The sequence below is a fragment of the Myotis davidii genome, unplaced genomic scaffold (genome assembly GCF_000327345.1).
Source record: "Myotis davidii unplaced genomic scaffold, ASM32734v1 scaffold200, whole genome shotgun sequence".
NCBI classification, from domain to species: domain Eukaryota; kingdom Metazoa; phylum Chordata; class Mammalia; order Chiroptera; family Vespertilionidae; genus Myotis; species Myotis davidii.
In genome coordinates, this window is record NW_006293700.1 from 4,144,951 (window position 1) to 4,160,568 (window position 15,618).

Genomic DNA, 15,618 nt, shown 5'->3' on the forward strand with positions numbered 1-15,618 from the left:
CTGTTATGAATCGTAATGTAAATATCTGATATGCAGGATGTATTTTCATTGTTACAAATTGAACATAATTAAAGCATCATGATTAATCACAAAAACAATATGTAATTATATATGTGTTTTCTGATGGTCTTAGGCGACCCCTGTGAAAGGGTCATTCGACCCCCAAAGGGGTCACGACTCATAGGTTGAGAACCACTGCTTTAGAGGTAATGTGTTCAAATGAGATATCAGCAGATAATCAATCAGTGACAAATAAACCAGGCACGTTCTTTTGCCATACTGACAATAGACTGGAGAAAGTAATCTAAAATTCTGCCTGATGAGTTTGGGGTTTACCTAATGAACGACGGCAGTTGGGATGTTGTGGGAAGGGCTCTAATTTTGAAACCAGACAGATCTGGTTCTGAATTCTGACCCCTGATGATTGCCAGGTGTGAGCTGGTAAATTGCTTAGATTCTCTAAGACACACAGTCTAGTCTGTAAAAGGGTGATAATATCATCCTTAAGGTAGTTTGATGATCTTTGAACAGGTATGTGAAATGCTTAATATAATATCTGATAGTTGACACTTAAGAAGTTGCAGTCATCATTCTGGAAACATTTATCATATACCATAAGGAGTTTTTTAGACTTTCCTGGATGTCTTTTAAAGCAGAATTTCTTTTCTCTAAGATGGCTAAGACATAATTTCACTTGAAAATAGGATGATATCCTCCTGGGAACTCTTCAAAATCTATGATTCAATGATTCCAAAAAGGCCATGATTTATTCGTTTCAGAAAACCATTTGCCACACTGCTGCATACTTTCAGATGTGCGAACCAAGGGATCCCAGCTGCTTGCTTTATTTTCAAGTAACTACAAAGGAAACAGTAGAATTTTGGCTTCTTGGAATTTTCCTTTGAAAATTTTCACAACCATGTGTGGTTGGAATCTGGCATTTATCTTTTGCTTCCACTCTGGAAATTTATACAGCTCTCTTGCATTTGGTGTGGGTCACATAACTTTTCAATTCTCGGTCCTAGCCTTCCACTTGCATAATTCCCTTCCAGTGTGAAAAGCCCAGATACCATAATGTGTCTACACAGCAAGGCTTTAAGCATAGCAATTGCCCATGGATTAGAAGAGTTCACACAGCCAGATTACTCAGAAATTCTAAAGAAATAGAAACCTTACATAAGACAGTGTTTTACGTGAATGGCCAAGCCTGAGTGTACAGGGTATAATCAGTCAAATGCATTTTATAATAATTGATTTTGTAAGCATAATAAAAATATACATAAGCTCATAGTCAGAAAAACATACCAGTTTTCAAATGATCAGATGAGCCCTACCAATTTTTAAATTAAATTTTTTTTTGTTTGGGGGACTTTCAAAACCAGCAGTTTAAGACCATCTAGGTGATGATGTGAGATGACATTGGACATTTATTCCTCACCCCCTCTGTCTTCCATTGCACCCAGGACAACTGCGCTGCCTATACTTTGAAAAAGAAAAGTGATCCGAGGGAAAAGAAACTAAATCTCAGAATATTTTCTTTCTTTTTTGGCTTAAAAACACCTTTTTTTCCCCCTGGTTCTTTTGCCTCTATTTGACTACAACTTTTTCAAAGCTGAATTTTATAATTGCATCTCCTCTTAGGGCCCTTAGCCACTTTTAAATTCCACAGTCTACTAGGTCTAGCTCTGATCCCCTCTGTCTTATTCCTTGACATTGACCCCTTTCCTGCCCAGAAAGATAGCACCTGCCTCTAACTTACAATTTTGTGAGTCAAATATTACTTATATTTAATATTTAACAAAGTCATACTTATTTTGTTTGACTTCATAAAGAGCATAATTTACAGGACTTTCTAGCTTCAACACTTTTCTTCCTTCCTTCTTTCCTTCTTCTTTTCCTCCCCCTTCCCTCACTCTGACCCTTCCTTCCTCCCTTCCTTCCTCCCTTCCTTCCTCCCTTCCTTCCTTCCTTCCTTCTTTCCTTCCTTCCTCTCTTCCATCCATCCAGCCAGCCAGCCATCCATCCAGCCAGCCAGCCAGCCAGCCGGCGCCAGCTATGTGCCAAGCAGTCTGCTATGAGCCAGAATACAGAAAACAAAGAACAGGAAAGCAGCAACTACAGCCTGTCGGCACTTGGATCCAGGCTCTGTCACTTACCGGTTGTGTCGCCATGGCCAACCTCCTTGAATTTTCTGTCCTTTGGTTTTCTTATCTGCAATAGGGAACAGTAATAGTACCCTATGTCAGAGCTGTTTTGAGGGTTACCGTAAATAACGTGTACGTGTATATGCTTAGAGAATTCATAGATTTTCCTGTAAACAGTGCTGGTCCTGCGCCCTCAGACCTCTCTAGTTACCAATCCTGTTCTGGTCCTTGGCCTTCACCAGACTGACCACACCCTGATAAAGCCAGGGGGCAGTTCATACTGAAAAGTAGTCACGAACATGGTAATCTGGTTCTTTTTCTTTGTGGAATCTCTTTTTCCTGATGGACTTTGAAGGTCAGAGGCAGATGTAATTCTGACTTCCAAGGGGTCACTTTTGTAACATATTCTCTATCAAAGCTAAAAATGTTATAGGATTATAGGGCATTAATATCTTGCGTCACTTGATATGAGGACTTTTTAAAAAGGTTGATTGTTGCTTTTGGGGCTAAGAGCTGTGAACTGGGTGCTCACATGAACAGTCCTCATATACTTATCCTTCTTTGTCTATGTTTATGCAGTCTTTTAACATAACGGGATAGTTTTTTTAATAGTGATGGCTGAGGAGTATTCAGGTGTATGCTTTAGCAGAATTAAGATGATATAAATTACGCATTAAGATCTGTTGTCAGGATCCAAATGTATCAGCATATTTATATACACTGTATGACAAACCATTATTTTATTCATTAACTCCTTAAATTAACAAACTTTTATTACCACTGACTAGGCACTCAGAACACAGATATGAAAGATACAGATGTAGAAGACAGTTCATATCTTCAAGAAACTGATCATCCAATGGAAAAGGTCGGAAATAAACGTTTATCAACCATTATGTGAACACTAGTAGGAGGTAAATGCAGGAACTGGGGAGAGGCTGAGAGAATGTGCACCTTTATCATGCTTATGGTCACTGAATTTCCCTCTTTGGTCTAGTAAGGGATACATAAATATGCACAACATGCCACAGCACAGCTACATATACAAGTCTGAGTCTTGCTTTTCAAACTGAACAAAGAACACATTGCCAATGAGTTATTATTTCTACTTTGTATGGAATAAAGGGTTTATTTTTCCTTAATTAACCATTTCTTTTGGCCTGCTGGTTTCATTCTTTTGATGCTGTGTAGACACAACCACAGATATCTGCAGTTCATAGTTTGTAAAAGCTTTGAGGGGATGTGCACTTGGGACATGCCTTAGAAAGAGCGTTTGTGACAAGTAGGGAGAAAAAGAGCTCTAGGATGGGAAGAGTCATCGCTTATTTGCAACTTTATGAGACATCAGAGTTCTTAAGTCACAAGAAACAACCAAGTAATTAGAGGAGAGAAAATATGATTTTCATTATACCTTGAATTGTGTGATTTTTCCTCTATTTTTCCCTTCTTGCCAATCCAATTTGGTACGATTGTGAAACTCTATTATTAATAAACATTGTAAGCCCTTTTATTTCAGAAGGTCATTTTGGTTACCCAATAAATGTGTCATGTAGGACTAAGTGAGTTGATTTTAGAGCTTCCTTTCGCTTGTCCAATACTATTAGTTAAGTAAGTCTACAAATCTATTATCAGAATTTAATTCTTGATATTTAAAACTTTATAGTATAATCTTTGGACACTTATTTCCTATAGAAAACAACTGCCTTTAATGTAACACTTCTGTATAAAAGCCCATAATATGACATTCAGGGTAGAAAATTTAAGGAAAGATGAGTCACAGTTCTTGTAGCTTTCCATCTAGAAAAGAAAGAATTGAATATGAGCAATATCTATTATCCATATACAATCTGATAAGGGCAATGACGTACTCATCCACTAACAACAACATTACAACAACATCTGCCATGTCTGAGCACCATGAGAGATTCTGAGGACACAGCCATGAAGAAGGCGGGCACATTACAGTGGGGCCTTGACTTACGAGTTTAATTCGTTCCGAGACCGAGCTCATTAATGAGCTCGGTCTCGGAACGAATTAAACTCGTAAGTCAAGGCCCCACTGTACATGACCTCACAGTTTGGTGGGGCTGACAGATATTCATCAGATACATTTTTGAGCCTTCACTCTGGGCCAGACACTCTAAAACCAAAGATAGAAGATCTTCCCTCAACATGATGACAGTTTGTTGAAGAAAATGGACCATAAATTAAGCAATGACTAAGCGGCATGATCCGGCACTAACAGAGGTGTAGGCAGCACGATACAGAAGGACAAGGGGGAGGCCCAGGGAAGTGCATCCATCATTCTACTTACTAATCAGTTCCTTTTCTGTGTTTTATTATGTGCAGCATAAATATGGGCAACAGTTTGTAGCACAGCTGACATCCATGCTTGATGAGCCACTTCTTACGTGCTGAGTGCCACAGAGGAAATGAGAATATAGAGGAAGGAATAACTAATTCTCTTTGGTGTCAGCAGGGAGAGCTTCATGAAGGATTGCTAGTGTTTGGAGAGAAGGATTCCACGTGGAGAGATCTCTGTGCAGTAATGTATGGAGGCAGGAAAGGGGAGGTATTTACGTAGCCAACGGTGAATAGTCCTACATGGACTGGATTTGGGGTTAAAGAGAGTTAAGCCAGTGAAAGCCTTTGTTAAGTGCTTTTTCAGATCTTCAAAGTCTTGAGCAAACATCAAGATGGAATAAAATAAAATGAAGAAGCCCACTACCTATGGGGAGGTATCAGAGACACTCAGAAAACAAAAACAAAAAAAAACAAACAAAAAAACACCGAAAAGGCATAGCCCTGGGAATCTGGGGCAAAGTTTACCTCTAGCAGTTTCACAAATGTGCTTCAACTTAGGCATAACGTGTATTCATTGAATCGCTACACTTCGTTGTGAATTTAAGTACAACCTACTCTATGTAAAGTGGAGAGAGAAATGTAGAATGTTGCATGACCACAGGGAAGGCAGATGTATTCCCCACCCACAGACCCTAAGCAGTATAATAAATGCCCATTTGGAAAAGAAAGAATCGAATATGAGCAATATCTATTATGCAGGGGGCGTACAATGGCAGTGGCTCTGACCTGAGATGTAGAAAGGGGTCACAGATCTGCCGGGCACCCTAGGAGTCTGCGGTGCGTTTTCAGGTCGAAGCTTATTTCCTTGTGGCTTGTATGAAATGGAGTTCCCTGGAGACAGGTTCTGAGATGGGAAACTGCCTACAGAAGATTTATACAGCAATTCTTTTGAAAGAAAGAGGAGCAAGGGAAAAAAGGAGAAACGAACCTGTAACGCGGCTGCCCCAGAACTCGGTTGATTCTACTGGGAGCTTTGCAGCCCTTCACAGATGCACTAAATTGAGCTGATGTGCCCCACCCCTGAATATAGGCACCTGTCCATCACCGGCTGCTGGGACCAGGTAGAACTCTGGGCGAGGCAGTTTCCTGCAGGTGGGAGCGATTCCCTGTGATGAGCAACAACCTCGTGCTGTCAACAGCGTTTAATTCCATACTTAGAACAATAGGCTTCAATACTAGAATACATTTGTTTGGTATTTGATTAGTTTGCAAACTAAAGCTAAAAGTCATTTAGGGCTTACTCTCTTACAAGTCACTGTGGTGAAAATTATCTTTTAATTCTCCTAACAACCCTCTGATGGTTGTAAAACCATTGTACCTAAAGTATGTTTACTTTGTGAAGGATGAGGAAAGTAAAATATTTTTAGAATAAATAAATGTCAAAGACCTGTTAAATGGCAGAGATTTGATATACATGTTTCTATGTCTTTAGAGCCTAAACTAGTATCATGCACAATATACATTATTATGTATATATATATATAGGGTGCCCCCCAAAAAGTATTCACACTTAACAGCTGATAACTTAATTTTCATTCCTTTTCAGGTTTAACTGATTTGAAATAATGAGTGAAGCCAGACTAAGCTTTAAACAACAAAAAATTTACCCTAAAGTGCCACTAGACTTTTTTTTAATAGGGATGCATAAAAGATAAGATCTACAGCACAAAACTGGCAACAGCTGATGAATTGAAAGCCCACAAATACTGAACAAAATAATTCTTGATGACGCCCTGACTGGTTTGGCTCAGTGGATAGAGCATCGGCCTGTGGACTGAAGGGTCCCAGGTTCGATTCTGATCTAAGGGTACCAAAAAAATAAAATAAAAATAAATAATTCTTGATGTTTGCGATTCCTCTGCTTCGTGTTAGCTGCAGTGCCTGGACCAGAATAGTCATCAGTTCGTAAACAGGCATTGATAAAAAAAATTCTTCATTTGCGTAGATTCTTTTAAATTTTGAAAATGAAGTGTATGTTAATAAACACTGACTTTAGAATCATTCAAAGTGTGTGTACATTTTTGGGGACACCCTGTATATAGACAGACAGTGATGGAGTGGTTAACACATGAGCATGTATTGTGTTGTGTTTGTGTGTCTGTGTTTGTGTATTATACATATAGTTGTGCATGAATAAATATGTACAACAGAGAGGCTTGATCATCAGAAAAGTATGCAGCTTCAGACAGTTTGGGTATATGCATCCAGTTTAGCTCCTTTCATTTGGAGTGATTTTAAAGAGGAAGGGAGATGGGGAGAGCGATAGAAACATCAATAATGAGAGAGAACCATTGATCAGCTGCCTACTGCACGCCCCCCACTGGGGATTAAGCCTACAACCTGGGCATGTGCCCTGAACAGGAATTGAACTGTGACCTCCTGGTTCATAGGTCAACGCTCAGTCACTGAGTCACACCTGCTGGGCTGGAGTGATATATTTGAAAATAATCTACTCTGTACAAAACACCATGCTCAATTCTCCAGAGCAGTGTGAATGAGCTTGACTTTCTAGGGTATCCCAAAATACAGATGACTGTGATTTCATTTCTAGGTCCTTCACGCAGCTACCATGCCAATCGCTCCCTACACTTTTTGTTTTCTAACACTTAGTACAAACGTTTCATCCACTGAGGTCTCCACCATGTTTCATCCTTTTGACTTGCTATACTTTTTATTTCTTCAATGTAATTTTGTAATAACTCCAGGAGGAATAGTCGATAAATACATCTTGTTCTCACAAACCAACCTCTCTCAATAGGCTAGGACAAGCACTTCAGGGCGATTAAGATGTTAATGCGACTGGAGTTGATGTGAATGATACCATGTTCTCCAGAGCACAGGACCATATTGTTAAGGAGACAGCTGCACTGCCAATGGTGGTATGGCAGCTCCATTCTGGTTCCCATTTTCTTTTAATGGAAGTGTCAGGATCAATGGGGCCAGTTTTGCATCAGAGTTTGATGGACTCCTGTTAATGTCTGACCCAATTTTGACAACAGTACAAGAAAATCTAGAATACATGTCTATGCCAAAAGTTTCACAGAAAAAATTCAGTTGAGTTTTTATGTTTTCTGTAACTTCCTCAGTTAAGTACTTTTGCAGACACTCCCCCAACCCCCCCCGTGAAAATGAAAAGAACTTAATGTTCTTCCATATGGTTCAAGTTGAAAGTTTTAGTGCTAGCTTTTTCTCTCTCTCCACCCTATTGGAAAAAACAAAGAGCCTCAAACATTGTACTGGGGCTGAACTTCAGATATTTTCATTCCAAAATTAGGACTTAAGGTTGTTTCCAAAGAGCACTGCCCTGGTTGAATTTATGGCCTTTCGTGCCCTGGACTGTTCCCTTCTGAGGAAGGGCTCTGCCCAGGACTCTGAGCTTTCTGTAGTTGCCTATGAGATCTGAAAGAGACGGGGCTCCAGTGAAGCCTGGAGAGTGTGCCTGTTGTCAAGGGATACGACCTCAGGCCGAAAAACTGGGGGGGAAAAAAAGACCATGTCAGTTTCTACTTCCAAGAAAAGCAGTTGCTATTTTGATAACAGTAATGTCCCTTTAGTTCAAAGTCACCAGCTATCAAAACAAGTTGCAGTTCACAGCAGACTAATTCCTTTCCATTACGGAGAAGCAGATCCCAGTGTCATGGAGTCCAAATAAAAAGATATTTATAGAGAAAACTCGGTCCATGAGGAGCAAGGAGAAATCAACAACAAGCTGATCTTCTTAAATGTTCAGGAAAAAAAAAAAGCACCCTATACAGTTTATATCCATAGGATTAAGAAATCAAGGGGAAAATTACCTTAGAAGAAAACGGTGTTCTAAAAGATGATTTGCCAAAGAGATAGGGTATTCGAAAGCAATCATCTATCCAAACAAACTACAGAATCCCTCTTGCTCCGGCCCGTGTGCTAACCACTCAGAGCGGCTCTGTTCTGCACTCAGTATGAGGTTTGAACAGGAAGTATTATTGTCTGGCATCAGAGCCAAGGCAGGATCCAGCTTGAACCTCCAAGTCATTTCACAAGGAAGTATGAAACTGCAGAACAATGTGGGTGGGCAATAGGCTTGACCCGACTCTCATTTACTAAATAAACACAGACTCCAGTGGTTGTACTTCTGAGAGCTTTAGCAGGGGCATTGCCAACCTATAGCACTTGGGCAAGGGAGGTTTGGCTCCCATCATAAATCTCCATGAACACCCCCTTCAAGTCACCCTTAATACACGTATCATCTAAGCAACCTCAGTGAAATCAAGTGTGCGTTCTCCGGTGTAGTTTCAAGACAAATCAATTAGCCTTCACTTCCAGAAACCTTTTAAGTGCTAGGTCCCTCCTATAGGGAATTTCTGGAGCTGCCACCCCATTAAACTTGAGTCCAAATCTCGAGATGATATGCAACATTGGTTTTTGCTGGAACAGGGCACTAGAGGGGACGTCCCCTTGCTCCCCAGTCCTCTTGTATTCCCAACATTGGTTTTTGCTGGAACAGGGCACTAGAGGTCCCCTTGCTCCCCAGTCCTCTTGTATTCCCATTACATTTGCTGGCAGCTAGAGCAGGTAAAGAAAACCATATTGTTTGTGTAGTATAAAAGATGACTTCTTAAAGATGTGCAGACAGCAAAATCCATGCTGGAGCAATTGTGGAAACAAGAAAAACCTGAAACCAATTAGCAATCTATTTATACACGTGAAAAAGTGGAATATGATTTCTTACTGTATGGACTGGACAGCTCTCAAGTTTTTTCTCCCCAAGCTTGTTGGCAGGGAGGGCCGTATTCCGGAGAGGAAACCACAGGGGCAGGTTTGGCGAGTTGTCTGAAGTGGACACATATGGATGAGGCACGCCCACATTAGGTCAGGTTCACTTTTTAAAAATGGACCGGCCAGAAAATAATAAAAGAGAATACAACACAATTTTTCATTCCATCACGTTCCTCCATTTAAAATTCTGTGCAGCCAGTAACATGTGGTCACTGCAACCAGTGAAAATTCAATATTTATAAAATAACTATATTCTAAGCCTATGGATTTCAGGCCAATGTTTGAATTAGGGAACTTGTGAATACAATTCTCTTGAATGTTGATATCGGTAACACATAAGAACGCTTCTTATCTGACCTAAACATGTGGAAGGTACTCTGCTGGGTACCATGTAAAGCAGGGGTGGGGAACATCTGGCCCAAAGGCCCCCGAAATCATTTGGTCTGGCCCTGCCAAGGCATCGGGGGTGAGTTAATTAAATGTTTGACCAAGTATAGCAGGCTAGTTTTTAGGTTGATAATTTTGTATGGCTTATGAATGATGTTATAACCATCCAAATGGCCATTGGCAAAAATAGGTTCCCCATACCTGGTATAAAGCATGATCAACAGAAGCATGGTGTTCGAGGTGGGAAAGAATCTTAAAATCCATTGAGTCTAATGGCCATGTCTTCCCTGGTGAGACCGGAAGTCTTATTCAGAGTATACCCTCCGAACATAATGATAGGCACTTTTATAAATAAAACATCAGAAATAAAAATAAAATATGTACAAGCAATTAGTATAGTCTTTTTGATGTGGTCAAGCCATAAAAGTATCAAGAAAACTACATGCTCAGATGGAGTAAATAACCAGAATTTGTTGTCTTAGCCACTCAAAATATTCTTTCTCTAGCCATAATGTTACAATAGTTTCATAGCTTTATGTCCTCATAGCATGTGACTCTTTGGAATTTTTTTGTAACTACAACTATGTCTACTGAGCTACATTTCATAAGCTATCAGTTAACTGGACAAAACTCCTGGCCTGGCGTAGCTGGAGGGCTTTTGTGTATGAGGCATTGTCTGCTTACTAAGCCTAGTCTGTAATTTCAATATAAACTGTTGAGTGGACGTTGTCCTCATAGAAGTTGACCAAAAAGACACCAGAGATACAATGAACAACACTTCTTGTGCGAATCATGCAATTCTCTGATGCTTGAGATAACATTAAAGAAATCAGATGAAGGCAAGAGTGGAGCTGATAGAGAGGAGTATATAGTCTTAAAAAGAGTTAGGTCAGCTCAGGAGGTGCTCATGATTTTCTTGAAGGTGGACCTTCATGATGCAAACATTGAAGAGAACGTTCCTTGGAAAAAGACAAGATGAAAGAACATTAGGTTCCAAATGCAAATGGAAACACTCTCCGCCCCCCCCCCAAAAAAGAGTTAAAACAAAGGGAGACTCAGGGAAGTCCCTTAATCGAGACATCTTGGCTCTCCCGATCCATAAACCATTCTGCTCCAGGGATAGTTCCAACCATAAATTTTATGAAGAGACCCTAGGATCTGGCACCATGAGTTGGCAGACAATTGAACCCACTCCCAGGATCTTAACCTTCTTTGCCAGGGAAGTCATCATCTGAATGGGAAAAACCATTGCAAAATTTTCCCTTCATCTAACAAGAATGACTCATTGTGGATGTAGCACAAGGAAGTGCTTTGTTCCAGACACAGTTCCTAGAAATAGTGGGGCATTCCAGTCCAATAGATGAAAACCTGCCTCACAAGAACCGAGGCAGCGTGTTTGCATCGCTTGTCTATGAATTCAAATCGCCTGCGTTCAAGAAGACAAGAAGGAGATGGGGCTTCCAAAAGAAAGGATAATTCCAAAGTCTCCGGGGATTTCCTAGATTGCAGAATATTTACAGCAAAATTTCAAGCCCAAGAGATATCTTCCTTATCAATCTTGGACCCGGCCTTTCTCACTGCTCTCATTTGTTAAATGAAAGCACATTTTATCAGGTTAAACAAAGTTCAGTTGAATGTTTAAATCTATTGCGCAATTATGACAACTTAAAAAATTTAATGCAACTTTCAGATTAATTATACAGTTATGGATATACATCATGTTAGTAAATCTTAAAAATTTTAAATAAAATTAATACTTAAAATTTTTAACTAAAAAATGCCTGGTATATAGCCCGGCCGGCATGGCTCAGTGGTTGAGTGTCAACCTATGAACCAGGAGGTCCTGGTTAGAGCCCTCCTGATGCAGTCTTGCAGTGCTCTCTGTGTGCCTGCATGAGACTACCCCAGGTATAATTAGGTACTTATGTAATTAGTAGCTTAGGGTACACTCTCCCTGCTGTACTGTAAGCTCTGAGAAAGAAGGGAAGGGTCTACCTGTACTGCTCACTGTTTTCCATTTCCTAACACAATGCCTGGTGCATGTAGGACAATCTCAATCATTGTGCTGAACAAACAAACAGAACTGCTGCTAGCTAGACAATATTAGGTACCTTATCAATGTTGAATGGAATAATGCCCCAATTCACCATATTAGGCCTTTCTGCAAGGAGGATTTTGAGGAATAATGGGGAGAATTTCAGTCCCAGTGTCAGTCCCATGGGGAAAACAAGCCTTCTCAGCACGTGGATGGAACTGGTGCTGGTGTCCAATAACACACAGGCCCTTCCTCCTAGATATGGGCTTAGATTAAGGGTGCTCCCAGGATTTACTCTATTCCAGACCATGCTAATTTGCCCTCACATTTGTATATCAGTAAGCAAATGGAGTAATGGCTGCATGCTAGAGGAAATGAAAAGGATACCATTAACCTCCTTTTGCTCCTTAAAATTCAGAATGCCTTTGGTTCAATTAAAGTGGAGATTATAACTACAGATAGAAACTCATTTGAGTGCAGGGCAACCAAGGATGGGAAGTGGCTGAGCTCCTACAGCTCCCTGGGACATGGCACCGAGTACCCTGCGGGACAGCTGCGGCTGGAGGAGCAGATGCGGCTCTCACAAAGGTCATCCCACGCCTCACCATGCCCCGGGTGGGTGGGGCTCTGTTAAGAGAGTCTGCAGAATGTGGCATTTAAGGTGCAGACTCAGAAACTGGACCACGTGAGTTCAAAGCCCATACATTGGGGCCCTGACTTACGAGTGTCCCGACTAACAAGTTTTTCGAGATACGAGCCGTCTCGTGGCCGATTTTTTGCTTTGAGTTGCGAGCTAAAATTCGGGTTACGAGCCAGCTTCAGATACCCCACCGCTAGCTGGCACAGCGAACATCACAGTGAATGCCACAACATCAGCCCAGCATCACGTGTCTCACTTGTTCACTTTTTGATTTGACATACGAGTAATTTGAGTTACAAGCTCCGTCATGGAACGAATTAAGCTCGTAAATCAAGGCCCCACTGTACTTGTCACTTACTATTTGGTTTTCTTCTGGGCAAGTTACTTCAGCTCTCTGCACCTTGTTCTTATCTCTAAAACAGATGATGGTAGTACCCACTGTGTAGGGTTAGTGAGAACGTTAAAGGAGTCAATGCAGGCAAAGTGTGTGGAAGAGTTTCTAGAGTAAATGTTCCCTGAGTGGTGTTTTGATGATGACGAGCACAGAGCGCAGGACTTGGACAGTGGTGGAGGCCCACACTCACCGCATCAAGCAGGATAGTTTCCAAATACTCATCCCTCTGCCTAAAGGAACTGAAAACTGGGAAGGGACTCAGGTTCATCTGCATTTCTCAACCATTTGCAAGAAATAATACTCTTTGGAATCTGCAGTGCACTTTGTCCTAATATGAGGTGACAGGAGAAGATTTGACTTTGAGTAGTGGGCACATGGTCCTATATACAGATTTTGTAAATTAGTGATCCACCCATGTAACCTCTATGTTCATGTAGACTAATGTCACCCCAATAAAATTTAAAATTAAAAAAAGAAGTCTCACAGACGTTTCCATATTTAGCTATAATATCTCATATGCAGGCAGGGGAAGTATGGATATACCTCTTTAGCAGATAAAGAAATTAAAGATTAAAGGTTACGATTAGACCAAGATCAAACAGCTGTGGATCAGGGATGAGAATTTAGGTCTCCTGGGATTTTAGGATGTGAGAATTGGGATGGTTGATCTAGAATAATTTCTCAGCAATAGAAGTCTCCTTTTCAGAGGCCTACTTTTTCCTGTTCTGTTGTTTTTATTGCCACCAAACACATCTTCCCTAAAGATGAAAGAATAGATATGAATTTTAAAAATGGGATACACATTTAAAAAATATATTTGTATTGATTTCAGAGAGAAAGGGAGAGCGAAAGAGAAATAGAAAAATCAATGATGTAAGATAATCATTGATAGGTTGCCTCCTTCACACCCCACACTGGGGATCGAGCCCATAACCTGGGCATGAGCCCTGACAGGGAATCAAACTGTAACCTCCTGGTTCATAGGTCCACATTCAACTACTGCACCACACTAGCTGGGCAGGGCAAACAATTTTTGAAAGAGAACAGATTCAAAGAAGAATGTATTCTTAGACTATTTCTACTACTGTTAGTGTAAAATTAACACGATCTTGACCATGAAGCATGAATGAACTAGAATGCATGAAAAATCTGAGGACTGACAGATCAAGGTCTATGGCTCCTGAGTGGAGGGTCCTAGTGCAAATTACAAAGTACTGTTGACTTTTTTAAAAAAAATATTTATTGTTGAAAGTATTACAGATGTTCCTCTCCCCTCACCCCATGGCCCCCCCTCCACCCAGTTCCTGCCTCACCCCAGCCCTTCACCACCCTATTGTCTGTGTCTATAAATAATGCATATATCTACTGTTGACTTTTAGGGGCCATGAAATAGCTAAAGAAAGATACAGATTTGTTTGGCAATAGAATCTTAGGAAATTTTTTTTAGTTCATACATGGAAGAGAGACAAAGGCATCTTTTGCCTAATTGCAATAAATATTCAAAATTAGGCTTACATCAGAAAGAGATAAACCTCTTCTTGCCAGTGGCCTTGCCGTGAACTCAATGATGCTTGGCCTGAAAGACCCCATTCTGTTTGTTATTTGTCAGCGGTCTATATTTGGACACTCAAGTGAACACCTTGTTCATTTGGTTCCTCTCCAAGTCATAGATAGATAGATAGATAGATAGATAGATAGATAGATAGATAGATTTTTTTAATTCAAAGAAAGAAAGAAACATATTTGTCTTGCTTAATCTATTAGTTTACAAATGGAGGGTGTAACTTTTCCCAAGCAAGGATATCTCTTGCCAAGAACAAACAGAACCCCATAAAAGCAATTTGCCAAAAAAGTCATGTGTTGATCCTAGAAGACACTTGGCACTCGCCAGTAAAACTAGTGGGGAGGGTCCTAAACAAATCACTTAAATTCTCTGAGCCCCATCTATTCCTTCTACAAAGGTTCTATGGTGTTCAAGATAGAAATGCATGCAAAACTGGCTTGTCAACTGTAAATAGTTTTTAAATGCTTGTGTCTTAGGTAGGGTCTCTCCAGAAACAGACTTCAAAAAAAGAAATTTAATGCAAATAATTTTTTTTGAAAAATCCTGAAAGCTCTGTAGAATGGGAAAGTGAGACCTATACAGTGTGGGTTAATATGTAGATTATTGCCATGACTACTGGGGCTCCCTCCCACTGGGACCTCTGGGGACAGCAGCATACCTCACAAATGGCCACCTTAACAGCAAGGGAGCTGGTGTTGTCTCCTCTCCCGCCTGTCACCTGCTGATGCCTCTAGTACACCTGAAGGTGTCAATGTTCCAACACCTTTGGCCTGCCCTACAATGTTGACCATGCACACCATAGAAATCCCTCAGACAGAGGGAAATGCATGTTTGTAATAGGAAGTCCTGAGAGTGCACCAGAATGGTGGAACTGGGGGAAAAGGGGAAGAGTATCCTCGGCGACTGCTACAATTACTTATTATCATGAAACAAGCTTTATTTTTAAAATACATTTTTATTGATTTCAGAGAGGAAGGGAAAGGGAGAGAGAGATAGGAACATCAATGATAAGAGAATCATTGATCAGCTGCCTCCAGCATACCACCTATTGGGAATTGAGCCCACAACCTGGGCAAGTGCCCTGACCAGGAATCAAACCATGACCTCCAGGTTCACAGGTCGATGCTCAACCACTGAGCCACCATGGGCATGAAACAAGCTTTAAGTCTAGACTGTGTCTACAGCTGGGCCCGTTATAGAATATTATACAGTATAAAGAATTAACCCATATTTAATGTTAATTCAGGTCATTATTTTATGAAGGGTGTATAATTGTTATTATCTCCATATGTGCATATGTATATACACAACTGATCTTTTAAGGGTTTATTTTGG